The sequence below is a fragment of the Monodon monoceros genome, unplaced genomic scaffold (assembly GCF_005190385.1).
Source record: "Monodon monoceros isolate NGI ecotype Baffin Bay Population unplaced genomic scaffold, NGI_Narwhal_1 Super_Scaffold_14, whole genome shotgun sequence".
Taxonomy (NCBI): domain Eukaryota; kingdom Metazoa; phylum Chordata; class Mammalia; order Artiodactyla; family Monodontidae; genus Monodon; species Monodon monoceros.
In genome coordinates, this window is record NW_021703770.1 from 32809304 (window position 1) to 32827569 (window position 18266).

Sequence of the window (18266 nt, forward strand, 5' to 3'; positions counted from 1 at the left end):
GAGAGAGAGGGAAGGTCTGAGGGCTCGCTGTGTGTCCTGGGATAATTCTGTTTGTCCATCTGTCACACCAGGACAGGAATCCTCAGTTCTGTACACCCAGGAGTAGAGGGAAGGTACGAGATACTTAACAAAGATGACCATGAAAGTCCTGGTCACCATCCACTCCACCAAGGACTAGTGATAATAACTAGCGTTCAGGGAAGGAGTCCTAGTTGACAAAGCCTCTCTCATAAACCCTCTTGAACCTCACAACCACCCCATGAAGCAACAGAGAAAAATGGCACCATTAACCCCATTTTACAGGTGAGGAAACTGAGGTCTTGAGAGTTTAAATGACTTGTCTGGGGCCTAGGCCACAGGGCTGATCCCCGGAACCATTTTCCCATCCCTTTCTGAGATCCTTTTCATTTTGTACACTCAGCCTCTGCCCCGCCCGTGAGTCCCTCACTGCACCTTCCCCGGGCTGGCCCTGGGTGCTGGCAGCTTGGAGAGTCATATACTGAGGACTGTGGCCATCACAGAGCCCGGCCTCAGGCAGGCCCTCACCTGCTCCACAAGGCTTTTTCCACGCCTGGCCTGGCCTCCCTTCGTTCCCCTTAACAACACTTCCAGAAGGGCCCTCCCCCACCCCCCACCCCGTCATCCCCTCCCACACTCCGTGGATGTTCTTGCCTCCTGTGGCTCCTGACAATCATGGTCCTGAGCAGGAAGGGCCTTTAGTCCAGCCCCAAGCCCGGAAGCACACCTGCCTCCACCCCTTTTTGTTTTCTCCTCTTCAGTCTTAAGGCTGCAGGAGGCCCCCCTCCTCTCCCTTTTGACCTCTCTCCCTCCTGGCCCTCCAGGCTCCTTCTGCATCAGTGGTCAACCTTCTCTTCAGAATTTCTGGCCTTTCCTCTGCACTGGCGCCCCCAGCCCAGCAACATGCCGTTGTCTCTCCCTTCTTCTTTGCCACGGCATTTTCATGCCACTTCCCCGTTTGACCTGAATTCTTAAAAGGATAGTTCACACCAGGGTTTGTCGACCTCAGCACTATTGCCATTTGGGGCCAGATAATTCTTTATCGTGGGGGCCATCCTGTGTGTTTACCTCAATTTTCTTGGGCTGCCATCACAAAATACTATGGACTGGGTTGTTTAAAAACAGAAATTTATTTCTCACAGTTCTGGAGGCTGCAAGACCAAGGTCAAAGTCTGGCAGTTGAGTTTCTAGTGAGGATTCTGTTCCTGGCCTGCAGACAGCCACCTCTTCTTCATGCCCTCGCCTGGCCTTTCCTCTGAGTGTGAGGAGAGAGGGACAGCAAGCTCTCTGACGACTCTTCTTATAAGGGCACTAATCTCGTCAGACCAGAGCCCCACCCTCATAACCTCTTCTAACACTAACAACTTCCCAAAGCCCCATCCCCCCTGCCGCCAGAATACTGTCACATTTGGGGTTAGGGCTTTAACATATGAATTTCTGGGGAACACAAACATTCAGTCCATTACAGAGCTGTAGGATGTTTAGCAGCATCTCTGGCATCTACCCACTAGAGATGCATTCCTTTCAGTTTGGAAAGATGGTAAAGGACACTAGGAGCCAGTAGTGAGAGTTATGATGCACACCTCCCCACCCTGAGTCATGATCGTTGTTAACAACCCCAGTTGTGACAACCAAAAATGTCACCAGACCTTGCCAAATGTTCCCTGGAGGACAAAAATCTCCCCATGCTGAGAACCACTGGTTTACATTATTTATTCTATTTTCTTATCCCAGGATAGCCAAGATAATTGAATTCACTCCTCAATTCACTTGTAATTCAGTGTCTACTCCTTCCCCAATCTACTGCTTTAGTTAACACTCACTCTACCCTGTATGGTAAAATCATTTGTGTTCATGGCACTGAGTCACACTGCTCTAGTGGAATATTTACCACTCTCTACTTCTGGAACCTTTTCTGGCTCCAGAGGAAAGCCCTGTTAGTCGCCCTCCTGATTGCCAGCCTTTCTCCCGCCTTCTTCCTATAGTTAGATCTGTTTCTACTGTGACTGAAATACTAGTTATTCAAGCGACCATCTTCCTTGCAGCTAGGGCTAGGTAATGGCATCTGAGGGAGAGTCTACATGCAAGAGCTTCTAGGAAAGATTTACTTTCTGAGAAAGGGGAAGGAGGGACACAAAGAAAAAGCCACATTATTGGTTAAAAGAAAAAAGAAAATTGATGTTGAAGTGGCTGCAGCCATCTTGCAAACATGAGGAAAAGCCAAAGAGAAGCCTGACTTATTGAGCCACTGAACCAACCCTGGAATTGCCTACTTCTGGACCTCTTATGAGAGAACTAATGTTCTTATTACCTAAGTCAATTTTAGTCAGCTATTCTATTACTGGTAGCCAGCAGTATCCTGACTGATCCAGCTTCTAAGACTCTACTCTGTCCCTGTTCTCTGGATGATCCTTTATCATCTTTTTTTTTTTTTTTTTTTTTTTGCTGTATGCAGGCCTCTCGCTGCTGTGGCCTCTCCCGTTGTGGAGCACAGGCTCCGGATGCACAGGCTCAGCGGCCATGGCTCAAGGGCCCAGCCGCTCCGTGGCATGTGGGATCTTCCCAGACCGGGGCACAAACCCATGTCCCCTGCATTGGCAGGCGGACTCTCAACCACTGCGCCACCAGGGAAGCCCTCCTTTATCATCTTTTTCCAGGCCTTCTCCTCTTCCCCCTCCCCATGAACAACAAGTTGGTGTTCCAAGGCTCACAGTTCTTCTCACTCCCATCATCTCCCATCATTTCACTGACATCCTAGATGCCGATGACTGACACATCTGAACCTAGTGCTTTCCTTGAGCTTCAGACTTAAACCCCGTTGCCCACTAATGCACAACCACTTTGTTATTTCTTTGGTTGGTTCTAGTTTCTCTGCCACCCCCTTAACGTTAAGGGTTTCTTAGGCCTTATTCTTGCGCCCTTTTCTCTTTTCTAGCTATACTTTCCCCCTTGTTACTTCATCCATTCATGTAACTTTATAAAGACATTTCAATACTGAAAATCCAAGTTGATACCTAAAGCCCTGAGCTCTCCATTGAGGACTTGAAAACACAGTTGCCAACTTACCACCTATCCTTGGAATGTCCCATAGAGTGGTCACACCCACATGCCCAGTACTCAGCTCATCCATCTCCCTTAGAAACTGCTCTGGCTTTTGTGCTCTGCCTCAGCGGCCCCACCACCGTCCTTCCAGACCTGAACCAACCAACTGTGCAAGATGCCTCCTTTTCTATCTCACGTCTTGCAGGAACCACCAGGTCTCTCTAATTTTACCTCCAAAATGCCCCTTCTCTCTGCCCCTTCTCTTGCCACTGCCTTGGTTTTGGCTGCCATCAATACTGCAGTCACCCCCCAATTGTCTTAGCCCCTCCACTCTTGCTTCCTTCCAATCCCATTCTCCACCTTGCAAGCAGAGTGATATTTCTAAAATGCAAATCTTACTGCCTCACTTTTCTGCTCAAAATTCCTCATTAACTCACCATTCCCCTCTAGCAGTGATTTTTCAGTTTTTAGCATAAGACCTCCAATAGATAACAAATTAACAGTTGAATAATAGGGAGGGACATCCGGAGACCCTCCTGGATACCCAGCTCCCCCTTCCTTCCCCCAACCCAAAACACACATGCATGCATGCACATGCGCACACAAGTGCCCAGCGGCACACACACTATTTCCTACATTAGTTTTGTTTAGACTATAGATGCCATCTAGTCTGCCCTACCTGGATGTCCAGTATGTCCAGGAAGCACCTCTGCCACAGCTCTGGCAACATCCAGCATCTACTGGATACTCTCAAATGACATGCAGCTCACTACTTTACAGGATCCATTTCAGGATCCTGTTTTGAAAGTCAAAAATCATTTAAGTGATTTTTGTGACTGCATACAATTTAGGGCCCAGGATAGCCTGTAACTTGGCACTAGCAAGGCTTGTCTTACTTGCCTCGTTAGGACTTGGAGGTTCTTAGTGCAGTTTGTACTTGGGTGTAAACAGAAAAGGGAATGCTTCTGAGCGCCCATTACATCACCCCCCAGTGCTGGCTCAGCAATCGGCTGCTGGCTAAACTGGCTAAAACCAGTTGGAGCTGAGCTGCTGGACTGTAAGACCAGACTGGTATGAACAATAGAAACGATGCCTCTTTTCAGGGTCCTGCTCACCAGAGAGGCCCAGGCCACTCTGCACCTATGGAAGGGGCGATATTGTCACTGAGCTCTGCAGCGCCAGGTTGAAACCCTAGCTCAGCCACGTTAAGAGGCATGTGACCGAGATTTGATAACCACTCTGGGCCTCAGTTTCTTCATCTGTGAAATAGGTTGTCAGTAGGACAAGGACCATGTCTATCAAGTGCCAGGTGCTTACTTGTTTCTCAACCAATGGTGGTAGCTAGGGAACACCGTTCACCAGCCCTTTCCTCATTCCTACCTGGGCTCAGAAGTAGGTGCTTCTGGACTTTATGAATGAATGAACTCGGTGACTTGACTAATTAACGAGTTTGTACATCTCTGGCTCAGGCCCTCTAGGCCCTCCGTTTGTAGACACCCTCGCCCTTGAGGTCAGCTGTCCAGGCAGCCGCAGGCCCCGCAAGGGGAGGGAGGTCTGCCATTCGGGGGGTAGCTCACTTGGGGTGGGAAGGATTAGGAAACCCCTGTGGCCACCACAACTAAGCACGTAACCCAGAGGGATGTTTTCTGTTGCCATCCTGACTCCCAGAAGTGGCTTCTAGAGGGGTGAGTTCAAGGAGCTGGTGAGAGTGCATACCAGGTGAATGTTGGGTGTCCTTCTGGTTCTGAGAACACTTGATATTCTCAGATGTGAGATGTGACATCACCTTGGGAGCTAAAAAGAGCCCCTCACTCCACAACAAGGACCTACTATGGAGCACAGGGAACTATATTCAATGGAAAAGAATATGAAAAATAATATGTGGGGGGGGGACTTCCCTGGTGCCGCAGTGGTTAAGAATCCGCCTGCCAACGCAATGGAAAAAGGGTTCGAGCCCTGGTCCAGGAAGATCCCACATGCCGCGGAGCAACTAAGCCCATGCGCCACAACTACTGAGCCTGCGCTCTAGAGCCCACGAGCCACAACTAGTGAAGCCCATGTGCCTAGAGCCCATGCTCCGCAACAAGAGAAGCCACCGCACCTCAAGAAGAGTAGCCCCAGCTCGCCGCAACTAGAGAAAGCCCGCGCGCAGCAACAGAGACCCAGTGCAGCCATAAATAAATAAATAAATAAAATTAAAAATGAAAATAAACCCACTTGCTTCCAGAGGTCAAGAAGAAAATAACATTAAAAAAAAAAAAAGGATATGTGTGTGTGTGTGTGTGTGTGTGTGTGTGTGTGTAACTGAATCACTTTGATATATACCTGAAATTTTGTAAATCAACTATACTTCAATTAAAAAATTATAATTAAAATAAAAAATAACCCCTCACTCCATTGCAGAAAGAGACCTGGAATGGGCCAGGGACAAAACAGTGCCCTGGCATCCTCCTGGACATGGGGTGGGACCCCATAGAGGAGGCAGCTGACTCAGGTAGAGCACTCAGCACATGGCCTGCCACAGGGTAAGTAGTGCTGGCCTATGTTGCTTGCTGTGTTTGGTGGAGCTTTTCTTGGAAAGAATAAAGGGGTTATGAGTAGAACTGAAGCCAGCACACAATATAACTCTGGTCATGGCACCCTACTGCCAGCGCCCTCAGTGGCCTCCCACTGTCTGAGGGTAGAGACAGTCCTTGAGCCCAGCCTGAAAGCTCCCACGGGCACCCCACTCAGCTCCCTGGCCCCTTCAGCTCACTCATGCCGGCCACATGGCCTCGTTTCAGTTCTTCGAGGGACCCCTTCCTTCCTCCGGAAGTGACCTTTGACCTTGCCTGGAGCAGTCCCAGCAGGGAGCCGTAGGGTCTGCTCACCTGGTAGAGACGTCCCGGGACACGGCCCCTGGGAAGAGAAGCAGTAAGAGGGGTGAGGCCTGGGCTTCCCCGACTGCTCGGTGACTCCATGGTTTCCCTGCTCCTGTGAGCCTGCACCTGGTCCTCCGTGCACCGCTGTCCCCGTTATCGCCTGCTGGGGCTGGGGGAAGGGCAGGTGGCAGCTGGGGCGCAGCACCCTTCCCCAAAGAGGAAACGAGAGTTGCTTTTTTTAAGCCCAATTGCTGCACTGCTAGGCGTCAGCAAGAGCGACTAGGCAGCATGCGCACACATGTCTGAGATTTAGGTTTCTCAAGGCCAGAGCTGGCGCCCCAGCTGCCCACCTTTGTGGCTTGTGCATGCTCACTGTGCCCAGAGACCTGGCTCAGTCTGTCGCTAAAGGTGGGAAGGAGCTGTGAAATGTTCACAGGGGCACGGGCTAGTGTTTATGAAATGATGCCTGAAAAACTGCTTTGGAAACATTTATGTATTACAGAAGTATATTTCTGTTGCCATTGGAGACTAACAGTCTGGGAAGATTTCCCTGGGACTTACAAGTAGAGTAGGGAGAAAAGAAATGGCCTAGGGTGTCACCGTCCACATGGTAATTTGCAGAATCCATTAGATGAGTGCCTGGAATAATCCAAAGGCTTTCTGCACTTGCAAGATTAGGTAGAAAATAAGAGCATTTTCTCCAAGTGATGATAATAATTAGTATTAATAGTAATTAACAGTAATGACATGTCAATTCACTTTATAGGCTGGATCTCATTAATGCTCACTACACACTGTGAGAAAGGACTGTTGTTATCTTCTCCATTGCAGAGATGAAGAAACCGAAGTTCAGGGCTGCTGGCTGACCTGCCCAAGGTCACACGGAGCCAGCAGTGGCAAAGCCAGGATGCAAACCAAGGCGACCTGACTCCTGAGCACGAGCTCCAAGGATGACTTTACAAGAAAAGGTTAACGGGCTTCCCCGGTGGCGCAGTAGTTGAGAGTCCGCCTGCCGATGCAGGGGACACAGGTTCGTGCCCCGGTCTGGGAAGATCCCACAAGCCGCAGAGCGGCTGGGCCCATGAGCCATGGCCGCTGAGCCTGTGCGTCCGGAGCCTGTGGCCCACGTGCTGCAGAAAAAAAAAAAGTAAAGAAAAGAAAGGGTTAACTCAGCAGCCAAGTCACAGTAGGCCGGGAGTGTCTCAACCTCCGCTGCACTTTGTTATCAGTAGGGGAGCTTTTTAACAATACCGATGACATCAGGGGTCTCCAACCTCTGGGATCTAATGCCTGATGATCTGAGGTGGAGCCGATATAATAATAAGAGAAAAAAAGTGCACAATAAATGTAATGCGCTTGAATCAACCCCAAACCATCCCCCCCCACCCTGCCCTTCCCTGGCCCATGGAAAAACTGTCTTCCATGAAACCAGTCCCTGGTGCCGAAAGAGGTTGGGGACCGCTGGATGACATGATGAGGTCCCATCCTAGACCAATGGGAAGGGGGTGGGAGTTGGGCATGAATACTTTCCAAAAGTGTCTCAGGTGGTTCCCTGGCCAGGGTTGGTCAGGAAGGGCCCCGGAAGTTGCATGGGGGGCAAGGAACTGTCCACTCGAGTCTGCTCCCCACCCCTCCTGCACCAGCCCCCTGCCCCACAGGGCCGCTGAGCAGAGGCCAGGGAGTCTGACTTTCTCGCCCTGACCTTGGCTTAGCACTGCCCCTGGGGACTGCTCCGAGGGTCCCTCCCACACGCCCTCTGACTGACACAATCTACCCGCAGCCAGGCTAACTAGCACAACCCCTGGGCCCAAGAGGAAAAGGAGCAAAAAGCCTCCTTTTTTTTTTAATTGGGTCAAGAGAAAACCAGAATTATAGAAAATGCAAGTCATGGTTAGCACTCCCATCATTTTTCGGGCCGCTGCTGTGCTCTGCATCTCGCACATGTAAGAGCTGGTTCTGCAGTGTGAGGGGGTGGGAAGCAGTACCAACGAGATGAGAGCCTTCAACCATCGAGGGCGGTGAGGGTACCAGGCCCCGTGCGGGCCGGGTTCCTGCTTGATCTCAGCCTGGCCGGTGGACGCCCCATGAGGGAGGTGGTATCAGGGCCTTTGACAAGCAAAGAGGCTGAAGTTAAATAACTGCGACAGAGGACACACAGGCGCGTAAGGCGAGACTGACGCCAGCTTTGCCAAGCCCGTGGGCAGCCTGAGTGGCTCTGCTTGGCGGCGTCTCCAGGGTGGTGGGGAGCCACCAGGCCCCACCTGCCCCACTCACTTTTGTCCCTTCTCGCTGTCCTATGTGACTCACAACATGGGCTCAGGCGGCCCCAGGTCTGCAGACCTGGGGAGGTCGGTGGACGTCGGCCACCTGCTCTCCCCACAAGGCCACCTGAGTACTCTGGTTTGCTCTGTGTTCTTGCGAAATCAGGAGAGGACAGTTCAGTCTCCTGGGGGCTACATGGAGTGGAAAGGAGGAAGCCCCAGGGCCTGGGAGGGTGGTGTGTGGATTCTGTGGGAGTCCTCCACGTACCAGACACAGCCAGAGGTCAGCCCTCCCGCCAGACGATGCGGGAGAACTCCCGTTCCCTGTCCTGTCTGCCTTTCTGACTGGCTCTCCTGCCAGCTTTTCCACAGGCAGATGCAAACCTGTCAGGGTGGGAAACGGGGGCCCGTGGGGGCCGGGGAGACCCACTGCCAGTCGTCACTTTCCTCCTCGCATGAAACAATACTCACTCATTCGGCTCACATCCTCGAGCCCTTGGGCTGAGTTGGGCACTGGGGCTGCCAGAATACACAGCCCAGGAGCTGGTAGACTCACGGTTTCGTGGGATAAACACACACAGTCACAAACTGTCGTGCCACATGATGGCTGCAGCACCAGAGCGCATACAAAACACAGCGTTAGCCCGGAGGAACGCGTGATTAACTTTGAGGAGGGAGAAGTGCCAGGTCAAGGGGGTCCAGGAGGATAGTTTGGAAGCAGGACATGACTCTGAGCACACAGGCAGAGTTCCACCTCCTCCCTGGAGCCCGATCTGGCCACTCCCACCTTCTCTGGTCTCCCCTACTCAGGATGCAAGCCTCACATCTTCTTGCATCGCACTGGTGCTCTCTTAATTCTGCTTTGTTCGTGATGGTTTTTCGTCCATGGCCCTCTCTCTCAACTGGATTTTAAGTTCCTTCAAGTCAGGGACTGGTTCTGGTATTTTCTCTCCCCACAGAGGGCTAAGATGGTGTTGAGCTTCCTGGGATGCTTCATAAACGTTACTGAGTTAGTGACTCAAAGGCCATTGGAGGGTTTGAACCTCTGAATTCGATGGCCAGTTCTAGGCAAGGTGTGGGAACATGAATGAGGGCAAAATTAGCCCTCATTGATACCTTCCCTCGGAGAAACAGTAACCTTTACCCTGGAGGGGAGGCAGGTGGGAAAGGTAGCCAGCTTTTAAACGGTTCATGAGCTGGCTTTTCGCAATGTACTTTATGACCTAAGTTTAGTCAAATATAATGGTAAAATTAATTTCAAAGTCAAATATCAGGTTGAGGATTATGTGCTGTTTGGAGTGATTAAAACTGCTGCTCTGTTCTGTAATAACACAGAAGAGGAAGGACCAAGACAGTGTATTCTGTTCAAAGGGCAAAAAGGCCCAGAGAAGGCACATTTTCCCACTCTAGCCTCTAGTTTTAGAGGGAAAAAAAAGGCAAGTAAATAGCTGGTAATGAAATTACCTTTTACTATTAATTTTTTCAGGGTAACAAATATACCTTATTTAAATATCAAAAGGTACTACAATGCTTATAATAAAAAGCAGGGATTCCCTGTGAGTCCTACTTTTCAGAGGAAAGCACTTTCCACTCTTTCTTTTTCTTTTTTTTTTTTTTTAAGGGAGGGTTTGAGGGAGCTCTGAGTGAGGGAGGGGGTGAGGGAGCTCTGGGTGAGCACACTTTCAACTCGTTTAGACATTTTTCTGGTATTTTCCTCCATAGTTTTAAATAATATATTTCTCAATTTTTTCCCATTATAGACATGTATTAACTTCTTACTATGGCAGAGGAAAATTCATTTTTTGCATTTTATACACATAAGCACATTCATACTCATTCTTTGGTATGGTATTTCACCTCTTTTGGATTAATGAACACTCAGAATTTATGTTGCTGTGTCCCGGTAAATATTGTTAAATATTGCTCACAGCTAAGCCTCAGAGTTTGCTATAATTACATTTCCCCTCACGTACAATGTTTTGCTTTTCCTGGAGTTAATCACCACGTTACATTTGCTCAGATTTTTAAGTGCCTCTCACTAATTCCTCCAACTTCTCATTAGACTCTTCTCAACATGGACAAACACATGAAGTGTAAACTCAGATCATTTATTCCTGTTATGGCGTGAATGCAGAGGTCCAGTGCCCGCCATCCTGCAGCTCCGCTCTGAATGGAGAACTCTCTAGACCTACTGTACCATGTTGCCCTGGGACTTCCCTTCACCTCTCTCCTGTGTTAGACTAGATATTTCCTGGGTCACCTTTTGTTGGTTTATTCTCTTGTTTCACTGAAGCACATCCTTTAGTAGTTTGCTGAGAAAGTTAATCTGTTGAGATTTTGCCTGTCTGAAAAATGTATTCGGTTTATCCTCACATTCAACTGGCCATTTGGAAGTTGTTCTCCTTCAGAATTTTGAAAGTACTGCTCCACTCTCTTCTAGTTTCCAATGGTGACAGTGAGAAATCTGAACTTCTGATCTTTTGTATTTTCCTCTAGAAGTTTTTATGATAATCTCTTTATTCTTGGTGTTCTCAAATTTTACAATAACTTATCTATTTTTTACTTAATGTTCCCAGCACTTGGTCCAAATTTTCTTCCATCAGTTCTTCAGTAATTTCCTCCTCTCCATTTTTTTGCTCTCCTTTCTTCCTGGAACTCCTGTAAGTTTGTTATTGGACTTCTTGGATTGATTCTGTTTTATCTTTTCTCTCCTGTTCGTCATCTTTTTGCCTTATTCTATTTCCTGGGAGACTTCTTCAACCTTACTATTCAACTCTTCTATTGAGAGATTCATTTCTCTTATGAGCTTCTTAATCTCTTCTTTTTTTTTTTTTTTTTTTTGGCTGCATTGCATGGCTTGCAGAATCTTAGTTCCCCAACCAGGGATGATTGAACCTGCACCCTCACGCCCTCAGATGTGTAGAGTCCTAACCACTAGACCACCAGGGGATTCCCTGAACTTCTTACTTTCTGCAAGTGTTTTCTTATTCTCTGAATGTTTCTTTTTTATCCTGTTCTTATGTCATGGAAGCAAAGTCTCCTAATTCTTCAAGGATATAAACTTCAGTTTGGCTGAAGTTTTCTTCTGCTTCCTGCATTATGTCAGCTTTAGGACTTTCTGCATTTCTTTGTCTCTTTGCTTAGTTAGATCTCTGGTGATTGTGTTAGAAGCTTTTCTCAAATGTCTGAAGATGCTTGGCTTCCTCTTCATATTTAAGGATGGTGTCCTGGGTACGTATTCATTATAATTCTTAAGAGCTTGCGCTCTGGAGTTAGCTAGACCTGTGTTCAAATTCTGTTCATTCTTTAGCTCTGTTGTGTTGGGCAATTGACCTACACTCTGTGAGCCTCATTTCCTTAGATGTTAAAATGAAGATGGAGATTATAGTAATGACCAGGGCTGGGAGCACTGAGAGATTCTCAGGTGTTGATGCTGCACTTGTGGGACTCTGAGAGTGAGCACCCCCTTAAATCTTGTGCCCTAGGTGTCCTGCTTGCCTCAACCTAAGTCCCAGCTCTCCTACAGAGAGGTAACTCTCAGAGTTCGGCAGGATAATGCATTGTAGGAGCTCGCATCAGAGCTGGCATATGGTAAAGGCTCAGTAAATATGAGCTGTCACTGCAGATCAAGTGACATAACGTTTATTAATAGGAAACGTTTATTTAATATCCACCGTGCATTTGGAGCTATAACTATGAAATCAGAGGATTAGAAAAGAGGGGGAAAAAAGAGGGAATAAAATAATAATGAGAAGAAGAAGAAGAAGAAGGGGGAGGAGGAGGAGAAGAAGAAGAGGAAAGAATCATGATAGGGCTTCCCTGGTGGCACAATGGTTGAGAGTCCGCCTGCCGATGCAGGGGACATGGGTTCGTGCCCCGGTCCTGGAAGATCCCACATGCCGCGGAGCGGCTGGGCCCGTGAGCCATGGCCACTGAGCCTGCGCGTCCAGAGCCTGTGCTCCGCAACGGGAGAGGCCACAACAATGAGAGGCCCACGTACCGCAAAAAAAAAAAAAGAAAAAGAAGAAAAAAGAATCATGATAATAAAAGTAGGAAAAAACAAAGGAAAAATAATAAAAATTTAACCAAGAAAGGCTAACCCTGGGAGACAAAACTGTATAGAACGAATTTATATTGACACTGAGGCTGCAGCTGGGAAGATTTTCTGGGTGAAGAGAAACGCCTTCATTGTAATGAGGAATGAGTTAATAAGAAAAATCTGGAATCTGTTTCTCTTCAGAAAAGCAGAATTGATTGATTCTCTGAGGCTGCCTGAAGGAAGAGAAAGAGCCTCAGGCCCAAGAGAAAATGACCTTTTACAACTGATGTCCCCTTGATTTTCACACATGCCAGTGGCTTGGGCAGCTTCTCCACATTTTAATTGATCATTAGTCTTCTGGGCGGGGGCCTCAAGGTGACTTGAGTCAGGAGCAGGGCAAGTTTATAGGTCTCAGAAACAAATAAACAAACACTGAGACTCCCTCCATCATTAAGATTATGGGAGATAAAATCTTTTTTTTTTTTTTGGGAGATAAAATCTTTATGAAATAAAATCATCTCTCCCTAACTCTCTCTCTCCAAACACCAGAATGAAGTGGAAAAGTAGGAGAAATTTAGAAAAATGTAAAAGAATCCAAGGACACTGTTTTCTTCTCCAAACTCACTGCCCTCCCCAATTTAAGAGCGCTGAGTCACTGGGCTCAGTCGGACTTTTGTACCTAATGTGGTTATCAATAAACTTTTGTGTTGCCCCAGCTCTCTTCTCCCCTTTGGGCCAGGTCTGGCCTTCCTGGACAGGACCACGGAGCGGAAGCCATGGGCATCTGACAGCCAGGAAGGCTGAAGCATAGTGGAGAGACGGGGAGAACACACTGGCCACCTCCCAGGCCTGTCTCAGAGGCATCCGAGGGTAGAAGGGGCAATCGCAGGACTTCCATCACCAGACACGAAGGAAACGTTTGATCAAAAAAATTGGACCTTCCGGGAATCCCATTGTTTCTTTGTGTTTTGCTGGCATTTAGGAAGTGACTGAAAAATCAGATCTGTTTAAAAGTAAAATAAAGCACTAGTGCAGGGGGTGAGGGGGTTTGCTCTGCCCCTGAAGCCTTCACTGAGGGGCTCAGGCTTCCTGGGCGGAGCTGGAGCTGGTGCGGAGGCGTGGCTCTGCCTCATATGAGTGGCCCGAGCGCAACAGGACTGGTGTCCTTCTAAGAAGAGGAAGGGACTCCCAGGATGGGCACACACAGAGGAAAGGCCGTGTGAGGATGCAGGGAGAAGGCGGCCACCTGCAAGACAAGGAGGGAGGCCTCAGGAGAAACCAACCCTGCCGACAGCCTGATCTTGGACTCCAGAACTGTGAGCAAATACATGTCTGTTAAACCACCCAGTCTGTGATATTTTGCTATGGCAGCTCTAGTAAATGAATAAAGATATGATTACAGGAGTCTCCTAAAATTCTCTTCCAATTTCACTATTTCCTAAGTGAAATCAGAAGCAGTGTCACCTCCTGGGAGTGAGGATGGAGATGTTGGAGCTTGGAGGACAGAAGTGAAAAGCCGTCATCCAGGAGTGGGGGAACGTGGAGGGACCGGGGAACACGGTCGGGCTCAGGAAGCACTGAGGGCTCACTTAGATTTAAAATAACACCGATCCACCTGCTTATCATCTGTCTCCTCGTCCGTGTCCAGCTGTGAGGATGGACAGCTGAGGTGGGAGGTGGGACAGGGGCGGAGCTGACGAAAGGTTGAATTCCACCAGGGCTGCAGTTTTGTGAGGACCACAAAGCAAGAGAAGGGTAGGGGAGTTGATGTGTGTGAGGGATTGTGGATGCTATTATGTGTACACGGGAGTTTTATCATGAGTGGCAGTGGAATTTCAGCTAGATAAGGAGGAAATAGAGAAGATGAGGGTAGCGAGGGACCCATCAAAGGTGGTAGCATCAGTGATTTGAGGTCCTGATCCGGTTGAGGAGTGGTGGGAATTGGGGTTCTGGAAGTAATGAGCAGGGCTGAGAAGGTAGCACGTGGTTGAAGAAGAGGCGACAGAGGCTTTCCAGGCAGTTCTTAATAATGGGAAGGTCTAGCATCCGTGAAGGAGAGCGCGCAAGGAACAAAAGGACAGGATGTTAACAGAACCAACACTGTTACTTCCCTGGCGGTCCGGTGGTTAAGACTCCGTGCTTCCACTGCAGGGGGCATGGGTTTGATCCCTGATCGGGGAACTAAGATCCCGCAAGCCATGTGATGCGGCCCTAAAAGGGAGTTTGTTAGGACCAGATGAAGAAATATGATCTTTGCTGAATTTTTATTTTGCTTCGAGGAAAAAACCCAATTTTTTAGCTCTTTAAGAACTCTCATCAAAGTTCCAGAAGCTCAATTAAAAGAGCCAAGGGAGGGGACTTCCCTGGTGCAGGGCAGCCAAAAAAAACCCCAACTCTGTGGATGCTGAAATCACCAAGAATTGTAGTCAAGGAAGTTGATAGGGTGGCGGAGAGGCAGGGGCTCAATCTCAAAGAAGCGAGGGGAATGACCCTGGCTGCACTTAGTGAGGTCCAAGGACATGAGCTTCAACCCCGCGGGGTCTAAGGTCAACAGGTCTTGTAGGTGACCCTGATGGATATAGCCCAGGGGTCAGAAAGCTCAGTGGTGACAGGCCAGAGTCACACAGCTGCCCCCAAAACTTGCTGTGGCCCCAGATATGGACACATTCCTCACTCATCCAGCCCTTTTCTGAGCTACCCCTTCACCAGCACCTCCTGAGGGCCCAGGATGTGCCCTGCACAGTGCTGGACACTCCGGGGGGCGGGGGTCAGAGGTGAAGATGGAGACTGGCGCCAACGGAGGGTGGAAGATCCTGAGACCACACTGCTCAGCTCCTCCCTGCCCAGGAGCACACCCCGCCCCAGAGGGCAAAGAAGAAGTAGATCCCTGCCCCACCTCACACACACGCAGACACACACGCAGACACACACACGCACATAAAATGCATTCGATCAGTCTAAAAAGAGAAGTCTATTTAGCTGTTGTGCTTGAAATTATACTCTCTGGTTTTCAGGAAGATACAATTAAGGCTGATTTTCTCCCCCACGGTAGGGTTTTGATCCTGTGAGTGTGTCGTGCTCTTCACTCAAACATCCAACAAAAGCTTCATTTGAAAAACAAAAAGCCTGTCAGCGTGCTGACAAGTTACAACCAAGAGTCAGGCAGGTGAGAAGGCAAACCTACTCCCTTCTCCCCCTCACCTTCCGGACCACCGTGCTGGGATCCTCGGAAGCTCTCAGAAACAGTTCAGGCCGCAGGTCCAGCTTCCAAATGTGGCCAGTTCAGAGGAGAAGCAGTACATCTGAGCCAGAAAAGCCCAAGACCGCCTCCCCCTTCCCTTGACGTCCTCTGCTCGGCACCTTTCCTGCCATCCAGAGACCTTGGCAGGAGCCTTCCTGCCATCCTGTTCTGATCCACTCACACATACACACTCACATACACACTCACCGAACACACATACAACACACAGACACACACCCCACACACAACCACACACACCGCACACACCACACACACACCCCACACACACACCATACACACCACTCACACACACACACAGCACACACACCATACACACACACACACCACACACACACACACACCACACAGCACACACACACAGCACACACACACACGCTGTGCACGTCCCTTCTCCTAGCTGGACTCCTGACACGAGGCACCTGGCCAGCTTGGTGTTGACCCCCTCCGTCCCTAACTGCTAAATGAGGCGCTGAGGCACAGCTGGGCTCTGTGACCCACGGGGCAAGGCGGGCCCTCCAGAGCGGAGGCCTTGCGGCCTGAGGCATCCTGTGTGCAGTAGCCAGGCTCTCTCGGGGGTGGCAGCTGCATGAACAGTGGTCAGCCGCCGATCAAAGGACTTCCCCAGTTCCAGAACTTCAGAAGAATCTCCACTGGATTCTGCCCTCGGATTTAGCCAGCGTTATCTATGAGAGGGAAAAGAGGGCCTGTCATCACACTCCTGCCCATGGCTATCGACTTGCCGTGCATTTTGGAGGAGGTCGTCTTAGGCACAGCAGCCTCTGTTTCAGCAAGATGACTCCTGTAAGCCAGCGACAGGCCCCCAGAAGCCCCGAGAGGCCCTGGCCATCTCCCACCATTTTAGGCCCCGGTAAGAATGGAAAGGTGAGGACAGAAGCAAGATAGTTTGAAGGCAGGATTTTGAGGCATCGGTGACGGAGCTGATGTGGGAGCCAAGAAGAGAAAGAGTCCAAGTTGGCGGTGATAGAATTAGAGTCCCACCTTTCCTCGCTCAGGGCTGCTGTGGGACGTGGTGAGAGACAGGCTGCGAGGAAGCTTTCTTACCACACTGGGCCTGGGGACAAAGTCAAGCTGAAGTCAATTAAGGATTTGCCGCCCTCCTTGTTTTTAGGGAAGGCCCCCCTTGCCTCCCCACCGCCCCATGCAATCCGTCGAGCCAGAAAGTGGAGAGCAATTCTAGGCCCGTCCACTCCTCCCCACCCCACGTCCCATCCACATTCGAGCAGTACCCTCTTCTCCATCCCCGTTGACCCCAAGTGCGTTCGGCTCCTTCATTCCAGCAAGAACTTCCTAGCTGGCTCTCTCTGATCCATCTGTCCTGTTACCACCAGAGAGAACTCTCTACAAAGCAAACCATGTCATGCCGTTCTTAGGCTTAAACCCTCTGTGGCATCTCCATCAAGTACTATCTGTCACGCCTTGGCACTCACTTCTCCCCTCCTGGGAATGCTCTTGCCTCTTCTTGTCATCTGAAAATGGCCAGTTGTCTTTACAGATGCTGGCAGTATTTCAGGGGTAAAGGATGGAGCAGGAAGTCTAAACTCCAGACTCACAGTCGTGTCTCCTGTGCAACATCTCAATTCAGATGACTCTTGGGCACTGCAGACTTGACGTTGTCCAAAGCTAGATCCTACACCCTATCCCAAGGCTGCCTCTCCTCCAGGTAAATAGCACTCCCGTCCAGGAATTCGAGCAAGAAACCTGGTTAGGGGTCCCTCATTCCTCGTTTCTGTCTTCACACCCCTATATCCGGTCCAGCTCTCTTATCTCACATTTGCCCACCTCTCCCCATCTCTGCTGGCCCTGCCATCACCCGAACCAGCATTTCTAGCCCAGCACCAAGGCAGCTTCTGAACTGTTCCCGCTGCTTCCACTCGCCCCCATGCTCAGCTGTCACCCATATATCAACCAAAGATCGTTTTCTTTCTTTACAGTTTTAATTTTATGTCTCTTTCGAGAAGGTCTCCATATTTATATGGATCAAAATTCAAATGGTGATATGGATATAGTATCCAAATTGTATAAAGACGTCTAACAACAAAAGACAAACAACCTTTTTAAAAACTGGGCAAAGAACTTGAATCAACATTTCTCCAAAGAGGATAAACAAATGATCAATAAGCACATGAAACCATACTCATTGTCACTAAACATTAGGGAAATACAAATCAAAATGACAATGAGATACCACCTCCCACCCAGTAGGAGGGTACTATAAAAAAAAAAAAAAGGAAAATAACAAGTGTTGGCGAGGATGTAGAAAAATTGGACCACTTGTGCGCTGTTAATGGGGATGTAAAATGGTGCAGCCACTGTGAAAATGATTCAGCATTTCCTCAAAAAGTGAACCATGAAATTATCATAAGACCCAGCAATTCTACTCCTAGGTATGTACCTAAAAGAACTAAAAATTCAACTCAAGCAAATACATGTACATGCATGTTTATAGCAGCACTAATCACAATAGCCAAAAGGTGGAAACAACCCGTGTCCATCAACAGGTGATGGATAAACAAAATTGTGGCATATACATATGACAGAATATTATTCAACTGTAGAAAGGAGTCAAGCAGTGACACATGGTACAACGGACCTCAAAGACATTATACTAAATGAAAGAAGCCAGACATCAAGGGTCATGTATTGTATGATTCCATTTCCATAAGATATCCAGAATAGGTAAATCTGTAGAGATGGGAAGCAGACTGGTGGTTGTCAGGGGCTGGGGGGAGCAGTGAGGATAGAGGGGGGGCTGGGGGGAGCAG